This window comes from Dermacentor albipictus, chromosome 7 (assembly GCF_038994185.2).
Source record: "Dermacentor albipictus isolate Rhodes 1998 colony chromosome 7, USDA_Dalb.pri_finalv2, whole genome shotgun sequence".
NCBI classification, from domain to species: domain Eukaryota; kingdom Metazoa; phylum Arthropoda; class Arachnida; order Ixodida; family Ixodidae; genus Dermacentor; species Dermacentor albipictus.
The window spans coordinates 135,031,825-135,055,430 of record NC_091827.1 but is presented as its reverse complement, the minus strand read 5'-3'; the positions used below and the strand labels follow the sequence as shown (position 1 = coordinate 135,055,430).

Genomic DNA, 23,606 nt, shown 5'->3' with positions numbered 1-23,606 from the left:
TATATACGGCTCGTCTACACCCTGGTTCCGTAATGCCTCCATGACTGCTGAGGTTTCGACAGAATCAAACGCTTTCTCGTAATCAATGAAAGCTATATATAAAGGTTGGTTATATTCCGCACATTTCTCTATCACCTGATTGATAGTTTGAATATGGTCTATTGTCGAGTAGCCTTTACGGAATCCTGCCTGGCCCTTTGCTTGACAGAAGACTAAGGTGTTCCTGGTCATGAGGCATTGCGTATACAGGGTGGCCAGTTTCTCTAGAACAATCTGCCCACCATCCTTCAGCAAATCTGCTGTTACCTGATCCTCCCCAGCTGCCTTCCCCCTTTGCATAGCTCCTAAGGCTTTCTTTACTTCTTCCGGCATTACCTGTGGGATTTCGAATTCATCTAGACTATTTTCTCTACCATTATCGTCGTGAGTGCCACTGGTACTGTATAAACCTCTATAGAACTCCTCAGCCACTTGAACTATCTCATCCATATTAGAAGTGATATTGCCGGCTTTGTCTCTTAACGCATACATCTGATTCTTGCCAAATTCTAGTTTCTTCACTGGTTTTAGGCTTCATCCGTTCCTGAGAGCATGTTCAATGTTATCCATATTATACTTCCTTATGTCAGCTGTCTTACGCTTGTTGATTAAGTTCGAAAGTTCTGCCAGTTCTATTCTAGCTGTAGGGTTAGAGGCTTTCATACATTGACGTTTCTTGAACAGATCTTTCGTCTCCTGCGATAGTTTACTGGTATCCTGTAACGGAGTTACCACCGACTTCCATTGCACACTCCTTAATGATGCCCACAAGATTGTCGTTCATTGCTTCCCCACTAAGGTCCTCTTCCTGAGTTAAAGCCGAATACCTGTTCTGTAGCTTGATCTGGAATTCCTCTATTTTCCCTCCTACCGCTAATTCATTGATCGGCTTCTTATGTACCAGTTTCTTCCGTTCCCTCTGTTATGTACTGGGAATTACTTTATTCCGCACATAGTACACATAAAGAACGTAGCCTTGTCAGAGAGATGGCGACCACACTACATCACTTGGCGTGAATACACTGTCCACGTGATTGTCCTACACCATGCAGGGCTTGCCAAGGATGTGGCGCTCCACCCATCGGCACAGTGGGGAACGTTCCCATGTGGTTCCGGACACTGCCACTATGCGGCTGCACCCGTCCGCATCCGACGACTGAAACCCCAACTAATCACGGACACAACACTTTTCCCGCCTTAGAAGGATGCCTTGTACCAAGTAGGTTGCCGTCTGATCCGTGCTGGTCGTTTCGGTATGCTCGATTCGGATTCGAGTGGACGTGAAGAAGGCATAGCTGGCGTGCTTTCCACTGGATTACTGTCCATGCCCCACGTGAGCGTTGCTGAGGCTTGTCTGTCCAGCTTTACTTCGGCGGTGCGCTTCCTGAGCTGGTTTAGATGGCGTCTAACTATTTTTCCTGCGCATTTCACAAGTCAGGATCTGTGGCCCATCCATTTAACCAGAGTTCCTTCTGTCCAGTCTGGCCGCTTGCCGAATCGTTTTACCCATACGGCTTCTCCTTGCATGAGTTGACGACTCTTGGGTAGGTCAGGTTGTGCAGCCTCCTGTCCTTCCGATGCAATGATGAGGTCCAACTGGTTTGGCAGCTCCCGCCCGAACATGGCTTTAGCCAGTGTTAGCCCGGTTGACTGATGTACAGTGGTATGCTGCCGAAACAGGAAACGTGACAAGCGAACATGAGCGAACCGGATGGTTCTCTGGCCAGTGCCCTCTTCAGTTCCCCAACATAACGTTCTGCTTGCCCTTTTGTAGCAGGATGGTAAGGGGCTGACGTTACGCTTCGAATGCCGTTTCTCTGGTAGAAGTCTTGTATCTCGGAAGACACAAATGCAGCCCCATTGTCCGACACAACCTTGCGTGGCATGCCAAATGTGGCAAAGAGCGCAGCAAAATAATGACTGCTGTTGATGTCGGGCTGTTCACCGGTCGCACCTCCACCCACTTGGTGAAAGCGTCGACAACAACCAAAAAGGTATGTCCTTCTACCGTACCTGCAAAGTCCACGTGCAATGTGTGCCATGATGTCGTTGGCGGTGTCCCATTTGGAATTGGAGCCTTTTTTGGATCGCTCTGGGTGCGCTGGCACTGGTCGCATGACTTGACAGTTGTTTCGATCTCGGCGTCCAAGCCAGGCCACCAAAGATAACTACGCGCACAAGCTTTCATCGCTACAATTCCACGATGGCCTGCGTGAACCAATGAAATGGCCTGTTCTCGTGCTCCTGCCGGTATGACAATTCTTGAGCCCCAGCTGATGCATCCTCGATGGATAGCAAGTTCGGTGGCTCTTCTGCGGTATGGGGTGAAACTGTCTCCCTGCAGACGCTGCACGGTGCCATTCTGTACTGCTGAAAAGACCTCTGCTAGAATTGGATCCTCTTGCGTTAGTGTGGCCACAACCTAAGCTGTCAACGGCGGTCGTGGTAACGCCTCGAACATGAGCACGTCTCCAGATGGGTTGGGCTCTTCAATGCGGTCTGGCAGAGGCAGTCTACACAGCGCATCTGCATTCTGATGACGACTACCGGCACGGTACTGGAGGTTGTAGTTGTATGCTGACAGTTTAAGGCACCACCTTTTCATTCGGGGCGAAAGCATTTCTGGTACCGGCTTCCGTGGTCCAAGAATCCCCAGTAACGGCTGATGGTCAGTCATGAACGTGACCTCTCGACCCACAATGTACTTGTGGGAGTGTGTGGCTGCAAAAACTACAGCAAGTCCTTCACGGTCAAGTTGTGCATAGTTACGCTCAGCAGCACCCAATGTTCGGGATGCAAATGCGATCACTGTCTCTCTGCCTTGACTGTACAGCTGAGCAAGCACTGCACCTACACCATAAGGTGAAGCATCACATGAAATCAAGAGGCGCTTGTTTTCGTCATAGTGTGACAAGACAGTCCTCGACAACAAGCACTGTTTCAGCTCATCAAACGCTTTTTGATGCCGTTGTTCCCACTTCCAAGTCTTGTCCTTTGCCAGAAGTTCATACACTGTTGCTGCCACTGTAGCATGACGCTCCAGAAATCGATCATAGAAGGCCAACATGCCTAAAAATGACTGCAGCAGGGTGTCTACCAAAGTTGACATTTTCAAATTCCCTGAGTTTTCCAAGTTTTCCCTGAGTGCTGTTGCAAAATTCCCTGAGTGATGCAGAACTATGTTTTATGTCAAGTTGCGCTGAAACAATATCGCCCGATGCTGTCATTCTCTAGTAAGCATATGAAAAAAATTTTAAAGAAAACTGACTTAATCCAATTTGAATACTAAGGAGGAGTGTTTATGTTATTCAAAAAAGAATATAAGGGAGGGGTTATTAAAATGCACAGCAAATAAAATGTCTTCGAAAAAATTCTCAACTCGAGTTGGACATTCTCTAGTACAAATAAAAAGGAGATGCATACAGAAGCAAATATTTTCGAATATGAGCTATTTCTATCAACTGATAGCATGCTCAGTGTCATGCAACTGTCCTGACATACTCTCAGCTCGCGCAAGACGCCTCAGTGTTCTGTTTCACTGCTTTAAAGAGTTTATTTTGGTTTGGATGAGGGACACCTGCATCTCAGCATCAGCCAACAATTTTTTTTGAGCGCAAGCTCCTCCAAAGAAGCGGTCGCATACTTAATTCCCCGTTCATTCCTCAGTGCGTCGATCCTTTCTGTTCTCGTCCTCCTTTCGCCGCGCGTTTGCCCCACGGACCATTTGAAGAATACTCTTGGTCAATTTACAGTCAACGTCCAATTTTTCGGACCCCCTAGGGGCCGCTAAAACTTATGAAAAATCAGGCAGTCCGAAAAAATAAATTCATGTATTTTACTGCCCTTAAGGCTAAAATCGACACATGTACGTCTGAAAAAGCTCTGAATGCCTGTCAGTGCACTTATTAGGCATATCGGTGCTTCTACTGTGACAGGTGAGGGCGGGTGCACACGTGTAAAATTAAGGAATACATAGTGTCCCGCGACAATTGCCCCTTCCTACGCTTGTTACGCTTCACCGCGTTACACGACTGTAATGAGGCGAAGCAGACTTTTGGGAAAGAGCATTATGCAATGCGTCGTGCTTTCCGAGCTTCGAAGACAAAATTATTGCTGTCAGCGGAGAAATGAAACACGGCACCGAACGACAAGAAGCTTAACAGCGAACGTCGAAGCAGCTAGACCTAGCGTTGCCGCAGTGGTGGCTACGGCTGCCAGCGGATCTGCGTGCGAGAGCACCGGTTCAAGGCGGCGAGGTAATCAAAATAGCAGCGGTGGTGGTTTTCATTAATGCCGTCTCGGACCTGCGATCACGCAAAACGTTTAGAAAATCGGACGGCGAAGAGTTCTTGCGTCTCAAATTTCAGACGTTATGATACATTGACTCTTTGGGGTACGTGGTGGTGTCGCGAAGCCGTCCGAGTTATCGGGAATCCGGAAAGTCGGTCGTTGACTGTACACTGGCAACTCCTCCAGCCGACGACGATTCGTTACGAGCCCTGTCTGTTTCTCGAGCCAGCATTACCGCGACTTTTGACCCTCTAAAAAAATTACAGCTAATTTTCCCTGATAGAAGCACAAATTCCCTGAGTTTTCCCTGAGTTTTTCCAGACTACTCAAAATCCCTGAGAATTCCCGGTTTTCCCGGTTGGTAGACACCCTGTGCAGTGTCTGCTTACTTGTGGGCGCTGGTACCTTCACGATAGCTTCCACTTTTTCTTCAGATGTGTGAATCCCTGCTGCATCAATCTTGTGACCCAGGAATTTAACCTCTGCCACACCAAACTGACACTTGGATTTGAACAATCGTAGGTTTGCCTGAGCCAGCCGCTGGAGAACTGACGCTAGGCGGTCCTTGTGTTCTTTTGCTGTTGCTCCACTCACGATGATATCGTCCAGGTAAACACAAACTCCCGGCAAGCCGCTCAACGTGGTCTCCATAAACCGCTGGAAAATTGCAGGGGCGGCTGAAACACCAAATGGAAGCCTATTTACCTTGTACAGCCCTTTTGTAGTGTTTACTGTGAGAATCTGTGCTGTCGCTGGAGTCACATGAAGTTGAGTGTAAGCTTGAGCCAAGTCCAAGGTGCTAAAAACCCGGCCGCCTTTCAAAGTGCTAAACACTTCCTCTGTTGTGGGCAGGGGGTATGAAGCCCCTTTCGCAGCTTCATTCACTGTACAGCAGTAGTCACCGCAGGCGCGCAAGCTTCCATCCTTTTTCCGCACCCATACTAGCGGTGTAGCCCAGTCTGAGTGTTGGACCGGCTCCCAAATACCGTCTTCTACGTACTTGTCAATCTGTGCCTCAGTTGATGCGCGCATGGCAAAGGGCAAAGGCCGTGCCTTCAAAAACTTGGGGCTTGCCACTTCCTTCAGTTCCAGATTTACAGGCACACCCGTGTGTCCTGTGGTGTCTTCACGAAAAATGTCTTCATGCTTCTGTAGCAACTCGGTCAAACTGCCTTCCTCCGTTGTCTGGTGAATGCCGTGAAGCTCGATGCCCAGCTTGTCAAACCAATTGCGTCCCAACAAGCTACATCCAGTGCCCTCGACAACGAGAAGTGGTAGCTTGCAAGCTGCGTTCTTGTGACGAACCATTACTGTTGCCGTTCCGACAACCTGCAGTTGCTGGCCTGACCAGGTGCGCAGATGTATGTTATCCTGCCTCCGAGAGGGTGGGTTTGCGTGCCATACGGTTTGAAATGTGTCTCTGCTAACCATGGTACACGCTGCACCGGAGTGGACCTCAAAAGTCACAGGTCTGCCGTGCACTGTGAGCGTCAGAGTAAACTGCGGGGTGCTGAATCCGTCTGCCACTGCACAGAGGTCATGCAACGTTGAAACCTCATGTTTGGTTTCGTTAGCCACTTCCGCAGTCCGTAAAGTTTCTAAGGAGATGCTACGTGGGTATGTCTTTTTCTCAACCTTCTTCCTGGAAATGCAAGCCTTGGCAAATGCAAGGCTTGGCAGTAATTGCAAATAGTTGTCCTGAACTTACACGTCTTGAGACTGTGCGAACCGTCGCAACGCCAGCAGCGATGCGCTTGGTGAGAATGCGTCTTGGACGTCGAAGTGCTGTCGCCGGCACGCGTAGCCGCCTTGTTGACGGCGCTTTCCGCTCGAATAGCGAAATCATAAGCCTTGCAAAAGGTCAGGTCATTCTCAGCAAATAGTCGCTGTTGAAGATTCTGGCCCCGGAGACAGCACAAGAACCGATCGCGCAACATCACATCTAACGGCAGAAGCGTTGGATTGCAGCCCGTAGCTCCCTGCTGGGTTGGTGATGCCGTTCCTTCAGCTGGCGTCGCCGTAGCTGTTGTTGCCGTCGGCAGCGTGCCGAAATTGCAGCTCGTAGCCAACTTGCGTAGAGCGAACACGTAGTCGTTTACCGACTCGCCTGGAAGCTGATCTCGCCTTTGAAGCATCGCACGACTGTAGACTTCGGACGGTCGAGGGTCGTAGTGTACGTGAAGTGCGGCCACGATCTCGGCATAGCTCACGTGGTCGGGCGTCTTCGGTTGAAGCAGCGCACAGTGTAAGCAAGTGTGCTCGTTGCTTGACAGGGTGAGTCACATCGTTGGCCTCAAATAAAAATTGTAGCCGGCCGAACCAAGATGCCCAGTTGGAGCCAGTAAACTTCTCCAAACGTGCAGAAAAATCATGCTGGCGCTCAGCCATGACTCACTGGATGCTCCCCGATGCCCTCTGGGCTTCCCTGCCACGGGTGATCCGCCTTGTCGCCAATGTTATGTACTGGGAATTACTTTATTCCGCACTGTTAAGAATGGCGAGCTGCAATGCAGGATTGCCACCCAATTACGACTGGGGAGCAAGACGCGCATCCCCCACTCTCCGTCGCTTCAGCTAGGATGCATTCGATGAAGCGGGCTTTGTGCTGAAAACCACCGCCATCATCTAGCCCCATCGTCGTTGTGACAGAATGAGTTCGGCGGACAAACTATTGTGCCCGAACTCCCCAGCGCGGACCTGATCTGCTACGCGTGAGCGAGCTGCCGCGGGAAAGCCGTTTTTGTTGCTTCCCACGAGCCGACCGGGACGCAAGACAACGAGCTACCCAGAATGGCTCCGAGCTTCCCGGAACAGCGCCCCTCTGACGTCGGCTCCCGACCTCGGAATGTGTACACTTTGGGTGCGTAAACTGTTCTGCGGGGCGGCGGCGAATTTACAACGAGTAAACGAACGTTCGCGTCACCTTGTATCGCGGGAGGACCGAGTGTTTAAAAACTGCTGTGGTGCGAATGCTCGACACACTTCTCTCGTGCAGTCATGTTGGACTGACACTCTTTTTCTCAAGCAGTCATGTTATACTGATTTAAATACTGTAAATAAACCCATATTCCTCGTTCTCGATGAGAAGCAGTTCTTCCCTTCATCAACGTCCTCCGGGTAGATAAGTTGGACGACGGCATGGGCCAGCTACCTTCGAATTCATGCCAGACTCCAATCTTGACAAAGGATCACGAGCGATGGGATCTGACAACTGGCTGACAGCGGTCAGATGGACTTTGCGACATGGTGCTGTATCTGCGGTGAGTGCTTCGTTCTTGCTTTGAATCTCAAGGCTTCATTTTGTGGTTGTTCTGTTTAGAACTGTAGGGAAGCTAGATTGTTCAGTGTTAGCTAGGTTGTATTTTCCTAACTAGATTTAGAGAGCAGAATCAAGGCAGTAAAGCAGCAATCATGGAGTTAAGGACACTGCTGAGACACGAGTTGTTGATTGTTGGTGAGGAACTGGGCTTAGATGTACGCAAGGAAATGCTAAAATCGGAATTATTGCATATAATTTCCGAACAGGGAAGTGAGGAAGAAATCGAACTGGGGTTTGAACTTCTGAAAAACAGAGAAGAACGAGAGAGAAAAGAAAGGGAGGAACGCGATAAAGATCGCGAGTTAAGAAAATGCAACTTGAACTTGAAAGCAAACGTTTGGAGTTGTCTCAAGGAAGTGAAGGCGCTCTGGGACGATCAAGTGTGGACGTACCGCATGGACAGGCTATTAAAGCCATTTGAGGTCGCGACCGACATAGGCTTGTTCCTAAGCAATTTTGAAAGGACTTGCGAAAAGATTAACTTCGGCGCGAGTACATGGCCACAGCAGTTGCTGTCTATGTTGCCGTGTGAGGCGGCGGAAGTAATCGCCACTTTTGCATATGATTATGCAAAAGTTAAAGCTAGTCTCCTGAAGAAATACCGCCTTTCAGCCGAAGCTTTTCGGCAAAGGTTTAGGAGCACAGGCAAGAAATATAGCGCGGGCTATCCGGAGTTTGCATATAGCTTAAAGGCCAACTTAGTCGAGTGGCTTAAAAGCGCGGAAGCGTACGACAGCAGAGACATGATCATTGAATGCACGTGTCTAGAGCAGTTTTACAAAACCATCCCCCAAGCTGTGAAACTGTGGGTACAAGACAGAGGGAATGTAAACACTGTGGAAAGGGCGGCTGAATCAGCCGAAGAGTACGCAACCTGTAGAAAGTTGAACGCCGAGGACGGAAACTTGGACGGTCGAAATGGACCGCGGAAACCATTTCCGTTCAAAAGGGGTGCGCAGACTAGACGATCGGAGCCTGTAAACACGGCGGAAAAGCCCGCGGAAAAGAGCGAAGAGAAACTTAACGGAGAAAGCGCACAAAAAGAACAGAAAAGAAAAGTCGAATCTTTTAGACCAATTCGCTGTTACAAATGCCACAAACTGGTACATGTAGCTGTAAACTGCGGGAAGCCTAGCGTAGTTTTCTCCTACGTGGAGGAAAAAGATGAGAATATGGAACTTTTAAGTCCATATCTTCACGACCTGCCTGTTAATGGAAAACCATGCCGAGTGCTAAGAGACAGTGCCGCCACGATGGACATTGTCCATCCATCTTACGTGACGGTAGATGACTTCACCGGAGAAGTAGCATGGATAAAACAGGCTGTAGAAGAACACAGCGTGTGTCTGCCCATGGCCAAACTCAAAATCAAGGGACCATTCGGGGAGCTAGAGACTGAGGCTGCAGTTTCCAAATTTTTGTCACTGCAGTATCCTTACATCTTTTCGAATCGGTCGAATCAGTTACTGCGTGACAAAGGGCTCAAACTAGGAGAGGGCATAGTACAAGCATTGACTCGAGGCCAAGCTCGTAAGATCGCGGCGCTTTCGGCTGAAAATGCACAAGCTCCTCCAGCGGAAGCAGAAAAGGGGATAACTTCAATACCCGAATCCGAGCTAGGCCGGAGAGACAAAAGAACAGTTGAGGACAGCCTGCCAGCTGACCAGCTCAATGAGAGCGTAGCACTAGAGTGTCAAAGTTCTAGCCTGCAGGAAGAGCAAGCTGACGCACTCACAAGCGAGACAGGGTCGTTGTTATCACCGGCCTCAAAGAACTTTGATCAGCTCTTACGTGTGGATAGAGTCACTGGCAGCTGAGCAAAAGAATGATGAGAGCTTAGCTAAATTACATGACACAGCTAAAGAAGGCATTGCTAGGCGCAACGTGACGATACATGAGAAAGGAGGATTGTTGTATCGGCACTACAGAGATCGAAAGGGTAGAATTTTAGATCAGTTAATCATACCTACTAAGTATACGGAGGACCTTTTGAGTCTCTGTCATGGAAATGGGTGGTCCGACTACCTAGGCATAAACAAATCAAAGGAAAGATTGCTTATGGAATACTACTGGCCAGGCTGTTTCAAAGAGATAGAAAACTTTGTAAGATCATGCGACGCCTGCCAGCGTTCTGGTAAACCAGGAGAGATATGGAAAGCTCCACTCAAGGTAGTGCCCTTAATAACAGAGCCTTTCAGACGACTTGTAATAGACACGGTAGGGCCTCTTCCAAAAACAAAATCGGGCTACAGGTACTTGTTTACCATGCTGTGTCCGGCTACCAAGTTTCCAGAAGCAATCCCTTTGAAAGAGCTCAGCTCCACCGAAGTAGTAGACGCGCTTTTGACAGTGTTTGCACGAGTTGGGTTTCCAGCCGAAATTCAGGCAGATCAAGGGTCAGTATTCACGAGCGCACTGACTTAACGCTTAACCGGCTTAACGATGAAAGCGGAAAAGTGTAGGTTTGGTTGTTCGCAGGTTACTTATCTGGGCCAAGTTCTCGGTCAGGGCATGAGACGGCCGGCTGATCTGAAAATAGCTACGATTGGAGAATTTTCTCAGCCGCGCACGAAAACGGACCTTCGTTCATTTTTGGGACTTGTGGGGTACTATCAACGGTACATTCCGAATTACTCGCAATTGGCAAGTCCATTAACAGACGCCCTCCGAAAGGGAGCACCAAGTAACGTACACTGGGATAAGGACAAAGAGAACGCTGTCCAAATTTTGAAAACGCTATTGGTTTCTCGCCCTGTGCTTCGCGCGCCAGACTACACAAAGGAATTCATAGTTCAATGCGACGCAAGCGACAGAGGTATGGGCGTGGTACTTAGGTCGGCGACGATAACGAGGAGCATCCCATCCTCTATGCCAGCCGTAAACTAAATGTAAGGGAGGAAGCCTACAGCGCTTCAGAGAAGGAATGCGCTTGTTTAGTTGGGGCCACCCAGAAGTTGTCGTGTTACTTGTACGGAGCGAAGTTCATCTTCGAGACCGACCACTGTCCTCTGACGTGGCTCAATCAAATGTCACACAAAAATGGCCGCTTGCTCCGATGGAGCCTCACTCTCCAAGAGTAGAACTTCTCCGTTAGATATAAGAAGGGAAAGTTGCATAGCAATGCGGAGGGTTTGAGCAGGCTAATTTGAATTCTGCGTTTGAGGGTCCCGCCTAAATTTTAGGGTTACTATTGTTAATTTTATTAAGCGAAGAAGATTCCCTCTCATTTAGCAGGATTCCATCCATGATTGCTGAATTTGTCAGCAGGAATTTGCTTCGGAAATTGGCATAGCGAAATGCAGTATTTTTTTGTTTCTGCACTTATGTTTTTTTTTTTGAAGCCTAGCGGGTCTAAAGTGAGAGCCAATGCACCTCATCACGGCGCAGAGCCGTGTTGTGGAGTTCATTTTGCAGTTGCCTGTCTTTGTTGGATGTTTTGGGGCGGTGACATCCATACACAAGTGGTCGCTGCGAGCCAAGACATCAATCCCCCCCCCTGACCACCAGCCGTTCTCTTCCTGTCTAGAGGTTGTCAGCGCTAGACAGTCGAGCTTTTTCGGGCCATGGAGGGGCTGTTAAGAATGGCGAGCTGCAATGCAGGATTGCCACCCAATTACGACTGGGGAACAAGACGCGCATCCCCCACTCTCCATCGCTTCAGCTAGGATGCGTTCGATGAAGCGGGCTTTGTGCTGAAAACCGCCACTATCATCTAGCCCCATCGCCGTTCTGACGGAATGAGTTCGGCGGACGAACTGTTGTGCCCGAACTCCCCAGCGCGGACCTGATCTGCTACGCGTGAGCGAGCTGCCGCGGGAAAGCTTTTTTTTTTGTTGCTTCCCACGCGCCAACCGGGACGCAAGACAACGAGCTACCCAGAATGGCTCCGAGCTTCCCGGAACGGCGCCCCTCTGACGTCGGCTCCAGACATCAGAATGTGTGTGCCTTTGTGTGCGTAAACTGTTCTGCGGGGCGGCGGCGAATTTACAATGAGTAAACGAACACTCGCGTCACCTTGTATCGCGGGAGGACCGAGTGTTTAAAAACTGCTGTGGTGCGAATGCTCGACACACTTCTCTCGTGCAGTCATGTTGGACTGACACTCTTTTTCTCAAGCAGTCATGTTAGACTGATTTAAATACTGTAAATAAACCTATATTCCTCGTTCTCGATGAGAAGCAGTTCTTCCCTTCATTAACGTCCTCAGCGTGGATAAGTTGGACAACGGCATGGGCCAGCTACCTTCGAATTCATGCCGGACTCCAATCTTGACAAAAGATGACGAGCGATGGGATTGAGCCCCCAATCCTGACAGCACATAGTACACATAAAGAACGTAGCCTTGTCAGAGAGATGGCGACCACACTACATCACTTGGCGCGAACACACTGTCCACGTGATTTCCCCACACCAGGGCTTGCCAAGGATGTGGCTCCACCCATCGGCACAGTGGGGAACGTTCACATGTAGTTCCGGACACTGCCACTATGCGGCTGCACCCGTCCGCATCCGACGACCGAAACCCGAACTAATCACAGACACAACACCCTTCTCAAGTCTAGGCTAATTCGAGTTCTCACCATCCTGTGGTCACTGCAGCGCACCTTGCCGAGCACGTCCACATCTTGTATGATGCCAGGGTTAGCGCAGAGTACGAGGTCTATTTCGTTTCTAGTCTCGCCGTTCGGGCTCCTCCACGTCCACTTTCGGCTATCCCGCTTGCGAAAGAAGGTATTCATTATCCGCATATTATTCTGTTCCGCAAACTCTACTAATAACTCTCCCCTGCTAGTCCTAGTGCCTATGCCATATTCCCCTACTGCCTTGTCTCCAGACTGCTCCTTGCCCACCTTGGCATTAAAGTCGCCCATTAGTATAGTGTATTTCGTTTTCACTCTATGAGGAATTTAGAAGGAATATGGTGAGGAATATGGAAGAAAGTAAATGGGCTGGGAGAGTGTTGAGGTATCTGTACAGGAAAAAATACTGATTCACAGTGGAGCAAAAGAACTAGGAAGCTTACCAGTAAGTATGCAGCCTGTAGGGCGGGCAACACAGCGACAAAGACCATCAAGCGGAATGTCACAGAGGCGGAAATAATCTGATGGGTGGCGGCAATGGAAAACAAACCTGCCACGAGTAACTACTCAAAAAGAAAAAACGAAATCAGGAAAGAAACAATTTATGATAATTTAAATGGAAGCTCATTACTTTTCGAAGCGAGATCACGATACTTTAGAGCTCGCATCTATAAAGCGATAAATAAGAAGGAAGAAGAAGCATGTGCTTGCTGCGGTAAAACTAAGGAAACTATGGAGCATGTTTTATTAGAATGTGAAGACGTCTACTCAGCGGTCGATTTAGACACCACTAGCCTCCTTGAAGCCCTTCGGTTCAGCGAAAGCAGTGGAAAAGTAAACATGTCCGCAATAGTGATTAGTAAGAGGCGATTGGAGCATTTGTGGAAAAAAAAAGTAGGGAAACGAAAAAGAAACGGAGACGTACAAATGAACAGTTCGCAATAGGGGATAAGAAATTTTAGGCGTGGTAGTTCATAGTGTTTTCTTTTTTTATTGTTTAACCTAGGTAGGAAATTAGGCATAACAAGAGCTTGGTGGCGGAAGCCACCGCCTCATTCCAAAGGGGACGCTCACCCATAATCCATCCACCGCAGGGTGCCTCGTTGTAGCGCACCGCCGTACAGGGTGGAGAGACTGCCTTCGTGAGAGCTATATTGGGGCACTTTAGGCGGGCAATGGAGCGTCGGGCGATATGCTTGCTTAGCATGCGCTTGCGCCAGAAAATTCAGGTTTATAAACGTCTTCCACATTTACTGGCAATTCTAAGCGTTCCTTGCACACAAAAATAAAATAGCGTGTGCTTGAATGAATAGATCCCAGAGGAAATGACTGCTGTGCAGGTATGTCTGCGTTCGCCAAGTGGGAGGCTCAAAGCGATGATTTACTTGACTAGATTGACTGCTTTATAACGGAACGCCTTTCAGTGCTGCCAGGCATGAGAGTTTATAAGGTGCATAACATGGAGTTGGCTTCAAATGGGTCTCTTGCTACAAAGCAGCAACCAGTTGACGTTGAGTTGAGGCTCCTAAAAGGAACACTTTACTAGGCTGGCTTGCGCAAACTAGCAGCAAACATGCTCGGCTGTCATTGATAAAGAGGATGTCCGCCGCTCTCAGCCGAGGTCAAGTTAAAGCCGGCAAGGAAACTTCGAGGTAAAAGCTAAAGACAACGACAACATTCTGGAAACCGACATAGTCGCGCGTGGCTCTATTAGATTCGACGGACGATCCCACCGCTGTCAACCAGATGTAGGAGTCGTCGGACGACCTCGCAACTGCCACCATTTTAAGGAGTTGAAGGTCGCAGAGAGGAACTCGGTGAACAGGATTTATTTACATATTAACATTTTGTATCAGACATACATCGACAGTCCAGCGTGACTCCCATATGGAGCCCGCAAGACTAACGTACAGCAAACAGTTAACGAGCACACAGCTCACGAGTACATTTTTAGCATGAGAACGAGCCCTCAGCTTCCGACGACGAGCACGCACTAGCAGCCGGCAAACAACCACTTGGTCCCCTCCTTGATTCCCAGTGGACGGAAACGTTCGTCCAGTCATCGTTAGACGTCACCGTTTGACGTCACCGTAGATGACCCGCCCTTTTGGAGGAGGCGGGCTCACATACTCGTGTTGCACACACACACACTGATGTAAAGGTCCGGAGCCGACGTCAAAGGGCTTCGTAGAACTCTGCTTTGTCCCGGGTGGCGCGGCCGAGTACCACATTCCTGAGCTGACCCCGCGCCACGTGGCTGCCGGTTTATTCGCAGTTCTCTGAAGTGCGCCCCATCCGGTTGGATAGCAACACGTGCAGCGGGCTGAAATAGCTGGCACGTTGTCCCCCCGTACGGCCATTCCTAACAGCTCGGATCAATCGAGATAAATCTGGTCGCACCTTGCGTCACAGAAGAACTGATAAAGCGGCGTGCCGGCCGCTTTAAGAATAAACAAACAAACAAGGGAAGGTTTGCGGCATTAGTCTAACCACACAACGCTGGTACCTAAAAGCGGACAGCTAGGTGCAATACTCTTATAAGAAGCAGCATAGGTGTTATGGCTTACCTCGCAGATCTTCGAGTTATCATTCGCATTTCAGTCTTTACTCCTCGCTTTAGTCTCATACTTTTCTCCGTTCCTTATCTCGTGGAAAGCAAGAACAGCGCAAAGCCTTTCGTTGCCCAGCCGGCACACAGCGGTGCACAACACCCTGGCAGGCTGGTTTTTGCGACTGAACACAGCTCAATCGCCCAGCACATGGCGCAGAACACAGCAGCTTCGCAAACTTCCCAACAATGCTGCTTTACCAACGCTGGAAAGAACGGGCGCAGCAAGCGACTCGCCGTAATATGGCGACCGCGGAGCAAAACGGCGGCGCCTGCCAAAAGGTGTCTCCACCCTGTACGGCGGGGCGCTACATCGAGGCATCCTATGTAAACCGTCGGCTGGCAGAGGACGCCAACGGGCCTGCCTCGAGCCCCTGCAGGGTGGCAGGCCTCCCCGACCGGTGGCGACACAGTCTTCGCACCGCGGGTGCACACCGCCGCGACAGTGCGCTTGCGAAGGCGACAAAGGCAAACCACCACTTGGTGCTGTTGTGTGGTAAGGGATGTGGGCGTTGGTGCTGTTGGGAAGGGGGCGGCAGTCTCCCCTCTACGGCTGCAGACGCCGATCAGGCTCGGAGAGTTTCAACGAACTGCCAAATTTTTAAAAAGGCTGCCAGAGGTGTGGCCGGTTGTCAGCACCCAACTTCAGCATTCCTGAGCCGTCAACTGGACACTGACATTTGAGAGGGAGAAAGGTACCGTCTCAGTCCAAGCACAAGTGCGTGTTCGTGAATAACGATGTTCGTGATTCGTGTTCGCGATTATTATGCCACTCTGGCCACCGCGTGGAGAATGGGAAAAAGGGAATGGACGGCAACCTGTGTAGTTAGGCCGGCGTACCGAGAAGCACCGCATTCTGTTGGCTGAGATCCTTGAATGATGTAAATACTTATAGAAAGATTTTTTTTCCTTCCCTCCACTTGTCCTGATAACTGCCCGGGCACGACACCAAATCGAGATCGCATCGGCCACGCAACCCCAGTCCCAGCAGTGCTGAGTCCCTGGTCCCGCGAACACTTCACGACATGCAATACTTCTGTACTCTTGCACGCCATTAAGCAGGAGTATTGAAATACTTATTCTAGTGGTTAAACAAGACACGACATCGACAAATGCCCTGTCGCAGAAGCAACGAAAATGCCACCTCCGAATATTTAGCTGAAAAAGGTGCGTCAAATGCCCTAAACACTTTTCAGAGCATGCGGTCAATATACGAAGCAGGAAATTCTTTCAGGGAGCGAGGAAGGCACGAGCAAGGGCACCATTCGTAGCGACCATTCAAGAGCAACCGACAGGTAAGGCAGCGAAGACGCTAAAAGCAAAGAGAACCGGCGATGTCGCCGTAAAATTGCCTGTTGAAGCTTCTCACCTGTGTTGGAACTGGAGGAAAATCCCAATTGCTGTTCCCCAGATTTTGGACCTTGCCGTTGGGTGCGGGAGTTGGCCGAGGTTGAGGAGGACATTAAGATGAACACTGGAGGTTTATTTGCATTATTTACAGTGAGAGCACAAACAAATTAACAGTCATAAAGTCATTATGGGCCGGCAACAACTCGGACGCTGCGGCCCGTGGCAAGAAGCTCGAAAGAGCTGAATGAAGGAATGCTCTCTTGCTGCTCCCGGTCTCTGGCTTTTAACCCCTTCGGTGTCTAAATCACGTCCCGTTCGGCCAATCGTCGAGCCCGCTCAGGTGTCGTCATTTTCGGCCAATCGGCGAGCCCGCTCAGGTGGCGTCACTTTCGGCCAATGGTAGGCGCCCGTGCGAATGTACGTCACACCCGGCTCAGAGGGTCGCTCCATAGTCTCCACCTGTCCGAGGGAGTACTTCTCTGCGGTACTGCCTTCCTGGTCTGCAACTGCCGTCACAAAGACGGATGGGGGGGGGGGGGGGGTGTTGCTGTCAGGGCTTCACGGTGCATTACAGCCGTCTTGTCTTGTTACAGCGGGGGCAGGCGGTTTGTTCTCGACCGACCTTCAAGAGCCGCAAAGCAGCTTTGCTCGGGACCCACGTTACCTAAAATAGTGCCAGGCTCCCGCTACACTTTCGGCAAGAGTCAAGCAGTGGAACCACAGCTCCACAAGCGGCGCACGAGGTGGGAGACGCCAACTTGTTTGGACGTGCCGCGCCTCGGGAACGTGGTAGATGTGCTTCTGCACTCCTTAATTAGGTGTGACGCGATTCGATGTAGTCTGGTGAACTCGAAGGAGGCTCAGGAAAAGGTCCCGTATCTAACACCGGCACCTGACCTGAACTGGTGTGCGACGGCGCATTCCAAGAACTGCGACGCGTTATCACCTCGCCTCCAGTACTGCGACATTTCGATCCCTCTGCTCCAACAGAGATCCACCCAGACGCTAGTGGTGTCGAGCTCGGTGATGTTCTTGCACGACGCAAGGATGGCTTCGAATTGTACGTCGTCGCGTATGCCAGCCGCACTTTACCAATGGCGAACTACTCGGTTCCTGAGAAGGAACGTCTGGTGATTACTTGGGCTATTGGAATACCTCGTCCTTATGCGCATGGGCGTCCATTTGACGTCGATACCAACCGTCATGACCTATGCTGGTTACCTTTACTAAAAGATTCCGGCGCTCTATTCCGGTGCCCCTCTGAACCTGCGGTCACTTCGCCCTCAACATTTCCGACACGCCGTCAAAGCAATCACCGATCTTTGCTTACTGCAGCCTCGCCAGTCGTCGATTTCTCGGACGCTCCGTCACCGCCCCGCGCACTTCCTCATTCGGGATTCCAGATTCGAAAGAAACGTGGCAGGAAACTGAAGAAAAATTTACAAATTCCATTGCTGGCGTTTTTCACAGGTTTCCTAGTGAATTATGTCAAAGGGCGCATCGTTCAGGTGACTTCTCACCTTCTAAGTGTCGGCCCATTGTCGCTAAGTTTACTAGTTTCAAAATAAAAGAAAAAGTAATGTCACTGTGTCATGAACTAAAGCATCACAGTCAGCGAAGACTTTTCAATAGCAACACCTCATTGACTTTGGGAAATCACAGCCCAGTTCACCACAATTTGGGTTACGTTACAACAAATTGCCCATTAATAACAAATGTTACATATACTTTGCAGACTGCGATCAAGTTCTAGGGTTATTAAACGCATCGAGCATGCCAGTCGTGCCTTTTCGGCTGGCACGTCTACATACGTGAGGGGGCCGCAAATCACGTCCTCATGTATCATTTATTTTTTCTAATGTTGTAAATGTACTAAACAAGTATAATTCTTTATTATCAGCTATTGACCCGTACAGCGCAAATATAGTTGCCTTAACGGAAACATGGCTCCACGCGTATATCCGTGATCATGAACTCTTTTGACGACGCGAACCGCTTTCACGTATACCTTTGTGATCGGGCAATGTGTACGGGAGGCGGAGCCCTTCTTGCCGTTTCAAAGGACGTTCCTTCTTCATATATGCATATGAACACTCAACTCTAATTACTCTGGGCCACAGTAACCATCGGCAACCAAAATATTATATTAGGTATATGCTACCGCTTTCCCTCCTCACCTTCAACATTTATCGATAGGCATATGCTACCGTCTAGGTATGACGCAATTAATATAGTTTGTACACGATTTCGCTTTTCCCTTTGTCTCTACAAAGTGATTTCGACTTTTTGAGTATAGTACGGAACGCAAACCCACCCTATTCATTGCCGCCTTTGCTACAAGCTCGCGAAATTCTTAAGCTACGTTCAGTTCTTTCACTAACTCAGCGGTTGCCGACCAGGACATCCAATAGCAGCATTCTCTATCTACTACTAACGACTGGACCAGACTTCACTACCGCTATAGCCTATACACCGGAAATCAGTGATCATTCATTGCTTTCGTTTTCTTTTAATGCGCCCTGTCCTAATGCAAAAAATACAAGAAAACGATACGGGACTACAGAAAAGCAAACTTTCACATGATTAACAGTGAACTTGCACATTCCCTAGATATCTTTTTAAGCAATTTTGAAACCCGTTCAGCGCAGTCGAGCTGGGATATCTTTGTAGCTGAAGTCGAACGTCTAACAAATAAATATATCTCTGTCGCTTTATCCCTTCAAACGCACATGCGCTATGGCACAATCCTTATATCAAACGTCTGTCTAACCGAAAGAAACGTCTCTATCGTGCCGCCAGATGTTTGCCTACTAATCACCCCCGTTGGGATGCATACAATCTGCATCGACCATCTACATAGGTGCCCTCAAATCCGCTAAAGATAACTTTCTTACTAGCGTTTTGCGGTCTATGTTACAAACAAACGCAAAAAAATTTTCGCGAGTCAATAACCCACCATCCGACGACCATATTGATTGACTCATCCGGTAAATAGATTATTGAAAACCATTGCACCACCATTCTTAACGAATCTTTCATTAAACATTTCTTCTGTGGATAGCCATAAGGACCTACTATGACCTCACACAATTATTTACCTATGTCACCAGTGATTGTTGAACCACTTGGCGTACTACGACTGATTGAAGCACTTAATGATTGTTCTCCTGGTTAAGATGGTATTCACACAATTTTTTTGAAAAATAACAGTGCTTACAGTTCCATTAAACAAACTAAAATTTCCAACAGTCACTGGATACGTCTACACTTCCCAGACAATGGAAAATTGGGAAGGTCGTTTCACTGCATAAATCTGGTAATATAAGCTGTTTAACTACTTCTTTAAATAGTATTTGTTGTAAACTGCTCGAGCACATAATGTTTACTAATTTAGCAAATCTTTCAGAAACTAATTCATTTGTCCCGTCAGCACAGCATGGCTTCCGGAAATTCCCACCCATTATAAAGACATTTGCCGCTGGTGACGCGTCAAGCCCACCTTATACCACATTACGTGGGGATGCGGTCACAGTCAACAATTCCTTCAAATAAAAGACCCGAGTGCGGAGCAGTGGGAGAGGGTGCTCTCCAGCAGCGAAGTCCAGCATGGACTAGTAAGGCACCGAGTGGCCAGCCTCAGTGGCGCCCTGGAATAGGGGCGTCGACCATGCGCAGATAAGACCGTGAAGACGGCCGACCACATCAGCCACCGCTAATTTCTAACCAATTAGAGCAAATAAAGTTCTCCTCCTCCTCCGGAAGACATATTCATGTGAAACACAGTCAATACCCTATGCTAATCACTTGCATCACATTCTTGACCAATCATCGCTTACCGATTGCATTTTCCTCGACTTTTCAAAAGCCTTTGATAAGGTTTGCCATAGACTGTTACTTTACAAACTGCACCAACTAAATCTTGAAAGTAACGTCTTAAAGTGGATTGCATGTTTCCTCACCAAGAGATCACAATTTGTTGCTGCAAACGGCCATACTTCATCCTATTGCGAAGTTCATTGCGGCGTTTCGTAAGGTTCTGTCTTAGGCCTCCTGTTATTTCTCATTTATATAAAAGACCTCCCATCAGTTTTATCATGTAACATTAATTTCTTTGCCGATGACTGCGTTCTTTTTCGAGAAATTACTAACAATGGACGACATTAAGGTACTGCAATCTGACCTCACGCTATATCCAAATGTTGTGCAAAATGGTTAATGGACCTAAATATTAAAAAGTGCAAAGTCATGCGTGTACCTAGAACTTCCACTAGCTAACCTTTTTATTATCTGAATAACATGGCTTTGTATTCTGTTAACTATTACAAGTACCTAGTAGTTTACATCACGACTAATCTAACTTGGTTGGAACATATTGAGCACATTATTAACAATGCTAACCGCATGCTTGGCTATTACGTCTTAATTTTTCAACTGCTCCGTGTGGCTTAAAGTTCCAGCTTTATAAGACACCAATAGGCCCTAAACTGGAATATATGCTACAGCCGTGTGGGTCGCCAGCTATGACACTCTAGTAACTTCCACTGAACTTGTCCAGAATAACTGCCGTTCATTTCATATTGTCTAATTATAACAAAACTGCGAGCATTTCCGCCATGAAAACTTCCCTAGCACTTTCTTCTTTAGCATCTCGCAGAGAACTTTCTCGTTTAACACTGCTTCACAAGTTGTATCACCATTCTTTCCTATATGACCCAACTACTCCTTCGCCCACGGTACATATCCCGCCACATCGATCATCCCCACAAAGTAGGTATAACAGTATGCAAAACAAAGACCTTCTTGAACTCGTTCCATACGTCCAAGGAGTGGGACGAACTTCCCGTTGATATTGTTACTATTAATCATAATCACATGATCCATGGTGCATTAACTAACATTGTATAATTGCGAGCTTTATTTGTACGAGCTATACTGACTGCCTTTTTTTCGTTGAATTAATTTCGTTCAATTATTTCTGTGTACATTGTATAATTACGAGCTTCATTTGCATGAATTAGCGGTACTGACTTCTTTTTGTTCAACATCTTTTTGTATAACCCCCTCCCCTCTGTAATGCCGATTGGCCCTGAGGGAAAAATAAATAAATAAATAAACCTACTGTACCGCCGCAACTACAACTCCAGAAGTCGCAAGTGGTTGCTGCCCGTCACCTCTGCTCCAACATCCGCGCCACTTTCTATGACAACCCACAATGCGGCCACGCTGGTGCATTAAAGACTTCCTCTCACTTCCAGCTTCGGTACTACTGGCACCCTTTTCGTTCGCCAGTGTGTCCAGTCATGCCCCATGTGCGAACGACACCCCGTGCCAGTGTTCGACAGCGCTGGCATTGTCCTATAGGGTGCGCTTCCCAACACTCCAAGCGACAACCGCTGGGCTATTGTTACTATCGAACAATTCACGCGGCACTGTGAAACTTGAGCCCTATCATTTGCCACAACAAAAGACGTGGTTATCCTTGAAAACCTGAGTTTACACCACGGAGCACCTCGCGAATTACTGAGCGACCACAGTCGCGTTTTCCTATCCGACGTCATTTCAGCATTGCTAAAGGAGTGTTGCATCTTTCACCGCACTAACAAAGCATATCACTCTCAAACTAATAGGATGACAGAGCGTTTTAACCGCACCCTTGGCGACTTGTTGGCCATGTATGTTTCGTGTGACAACTACGATCGCATTCTGCCGTTCGTCCCCTACGCTTACAACAGCGCCACGCAAAGCAATCCTTTACGGTATACGAACCGTTATGCGCTTTGGGCACGTGTCTACCCGACAGCGGCCGTCGACTGTCTCTCGAGCGGCTGAATACGCCGATGAATGTGGCCAGATCGCCCGTTCATTCCCATCACAGGATCAGTGGCGCTAAAAGCATCGCCACGATGCATCGGCTACGGCTACATGATTTGCCTTACTGGTCTGGTTGTGGGTGCCCTCGACTCCTCCGCGGCCTTTTCTCCAAGCTGCTCTCCAAGTGTGCCCGAAACAAACGTCAGCGGTTAACTACCTCATCGAGCCGATGGAAGCGTCCTACGACCAGCGTGCACGTCTCCCGGCCAAAGCAGTGCCCCCCCGCTGTATACTCCTGTCTTTAGGTCGCCAGGGTGGCTGGTCGGGAGTGATTGTGCTGAAGGGCCCGGTGCTGGTGAAAGATCAACACGAGAAGCACTTGCTTGCCCGCACGGACCGATTTGTTTCGGCCTACTGCTGCAAAGCTGCAGTGCTGGTAGTGCTGCTAGGAAACCCCCCGTTGTATTATTATTATTATTATTACTATTATTATTATTATTATTCGTGTACTGCTTTACACACGCAAGTGAGAAAATGCGCGCATCATCGCAACGAAGCTCAGCATAGCAACATCTCAAATATAAAGAAAGGCCTTCGAGCGCTTTGCATACGCGCGAGGCACTTTCTCGCTGCGTAGCTTGCTCGATTTCCTCAGAAGCGAAAAAAAAAATTTGTTTTCCTCGAATCAACGGTAACATCACCGCTGTGAGAGCGCTTTTCAGAGAGAGAGACAGAGGAAAGGGGAAAGGCAGGGAGGCTAACCCGAGGGGAAGATCCGGTTTGCTACCCTACGCTAGACAGAGAGGGGAGAGGGAGGTAAAGCGATAACAAAGTAGCGATAAAAAAGAAAGGAGCATAGACGTACAATCACAGTCGGTCACCGCATACTGCCACCGCACAGCACAGTATCACTTGCAGCACTATAAACATCTGATCAGGCTACAGCCGCTTGTCCAATTCTGTTGCCTTTAAAAACTGCAACAGTGGCCTCGTCACCCTCTGCTGCGATGGCTTGTGATAGCAGCATTTTAAAATTTGTTAGGGGTCTTCGGTCAAAGCGCGCTATCGCCAGTGCGAGCGATCGTATGTGTAAATTAGACGAGGACAGTTACAGAGAAGGCGTTGAAGAGTCCTCGTTACCACAGTCGTCACATGAGGCGTCGTCGGCCCATCCGATTCGGAAAGCAAAATAATTGGTGAAGGCCACCCCTAGCCATATTCGACAAAGCAGGGTAGCTTCGCGATGGCATAGTCCACCTGAAATGCAAAGACGTAGAGAGGAGTGTAGGTTGTGCAGCCGGTTGTTTTGAAAACTTCCTGCGTTCCAAAAGACGAAAGTGATGTCACGGCTGAGCATTCGAAGTTTTCCAGCTGTCCTTGATAATGGTATCGGCTCCTCAGGGTGTCTACCAAGTTGGCACTTCCAAATTCCCTGAGCTTGCCAGGTTTTCCCTGAGTGCCCTTGCGAAATTCCCTGAGTGATGCAGAACTATGTTTTATGTCAAGACGGGCTGAAACCATATCGCCCGATGCTGTCACTCTCTAGTAAGCATTTGAAAAAAACTAAGAAAACACGACTTAATGCAATTTGAATACTAAGGAGTAGTGT

General features: G+C 48.6%; 1 protein-coding gene and 1 pseudogene across 2 annotated transcripts in view; one reads left to right on the top strand and one right to left on the bottom strand.

The window, feature by feature from the left end:
* Positions 1-23,606, top strand: part of LOC135911544 (tigger transposable element-derived protein 6-like) — a 374,082-nt pseudogene that overhangs the window by 176,008 nt on the left and 174,468 nt on the right.
* The window catches only part of LOC135911545 (1-phosphatidylinositol 4,5-bisphosphate phosphodiesterase classes I and II-like), a 590,731-nt gene that overhangs the window by 502,968 nt on the left and 64,157 nt on the right, over positions 1-23,606 (bottom strand). The window contains exon 1 of one of the 2 annotated variants that reach the window (XM_065443867.2): positions 16,206-16,390. The exons of the other annotated variant lie outside the window; for it this stretch is intronic. The gene's annotated coding sequence lies outside the window, so the exon portion shown is untranslated. Of the gene's footprint in view, positions 1-16,205; positions 16,391-23,606 lie in introns of those variants that run through there. 2 annotated transcript variants of the gene reach the window in all.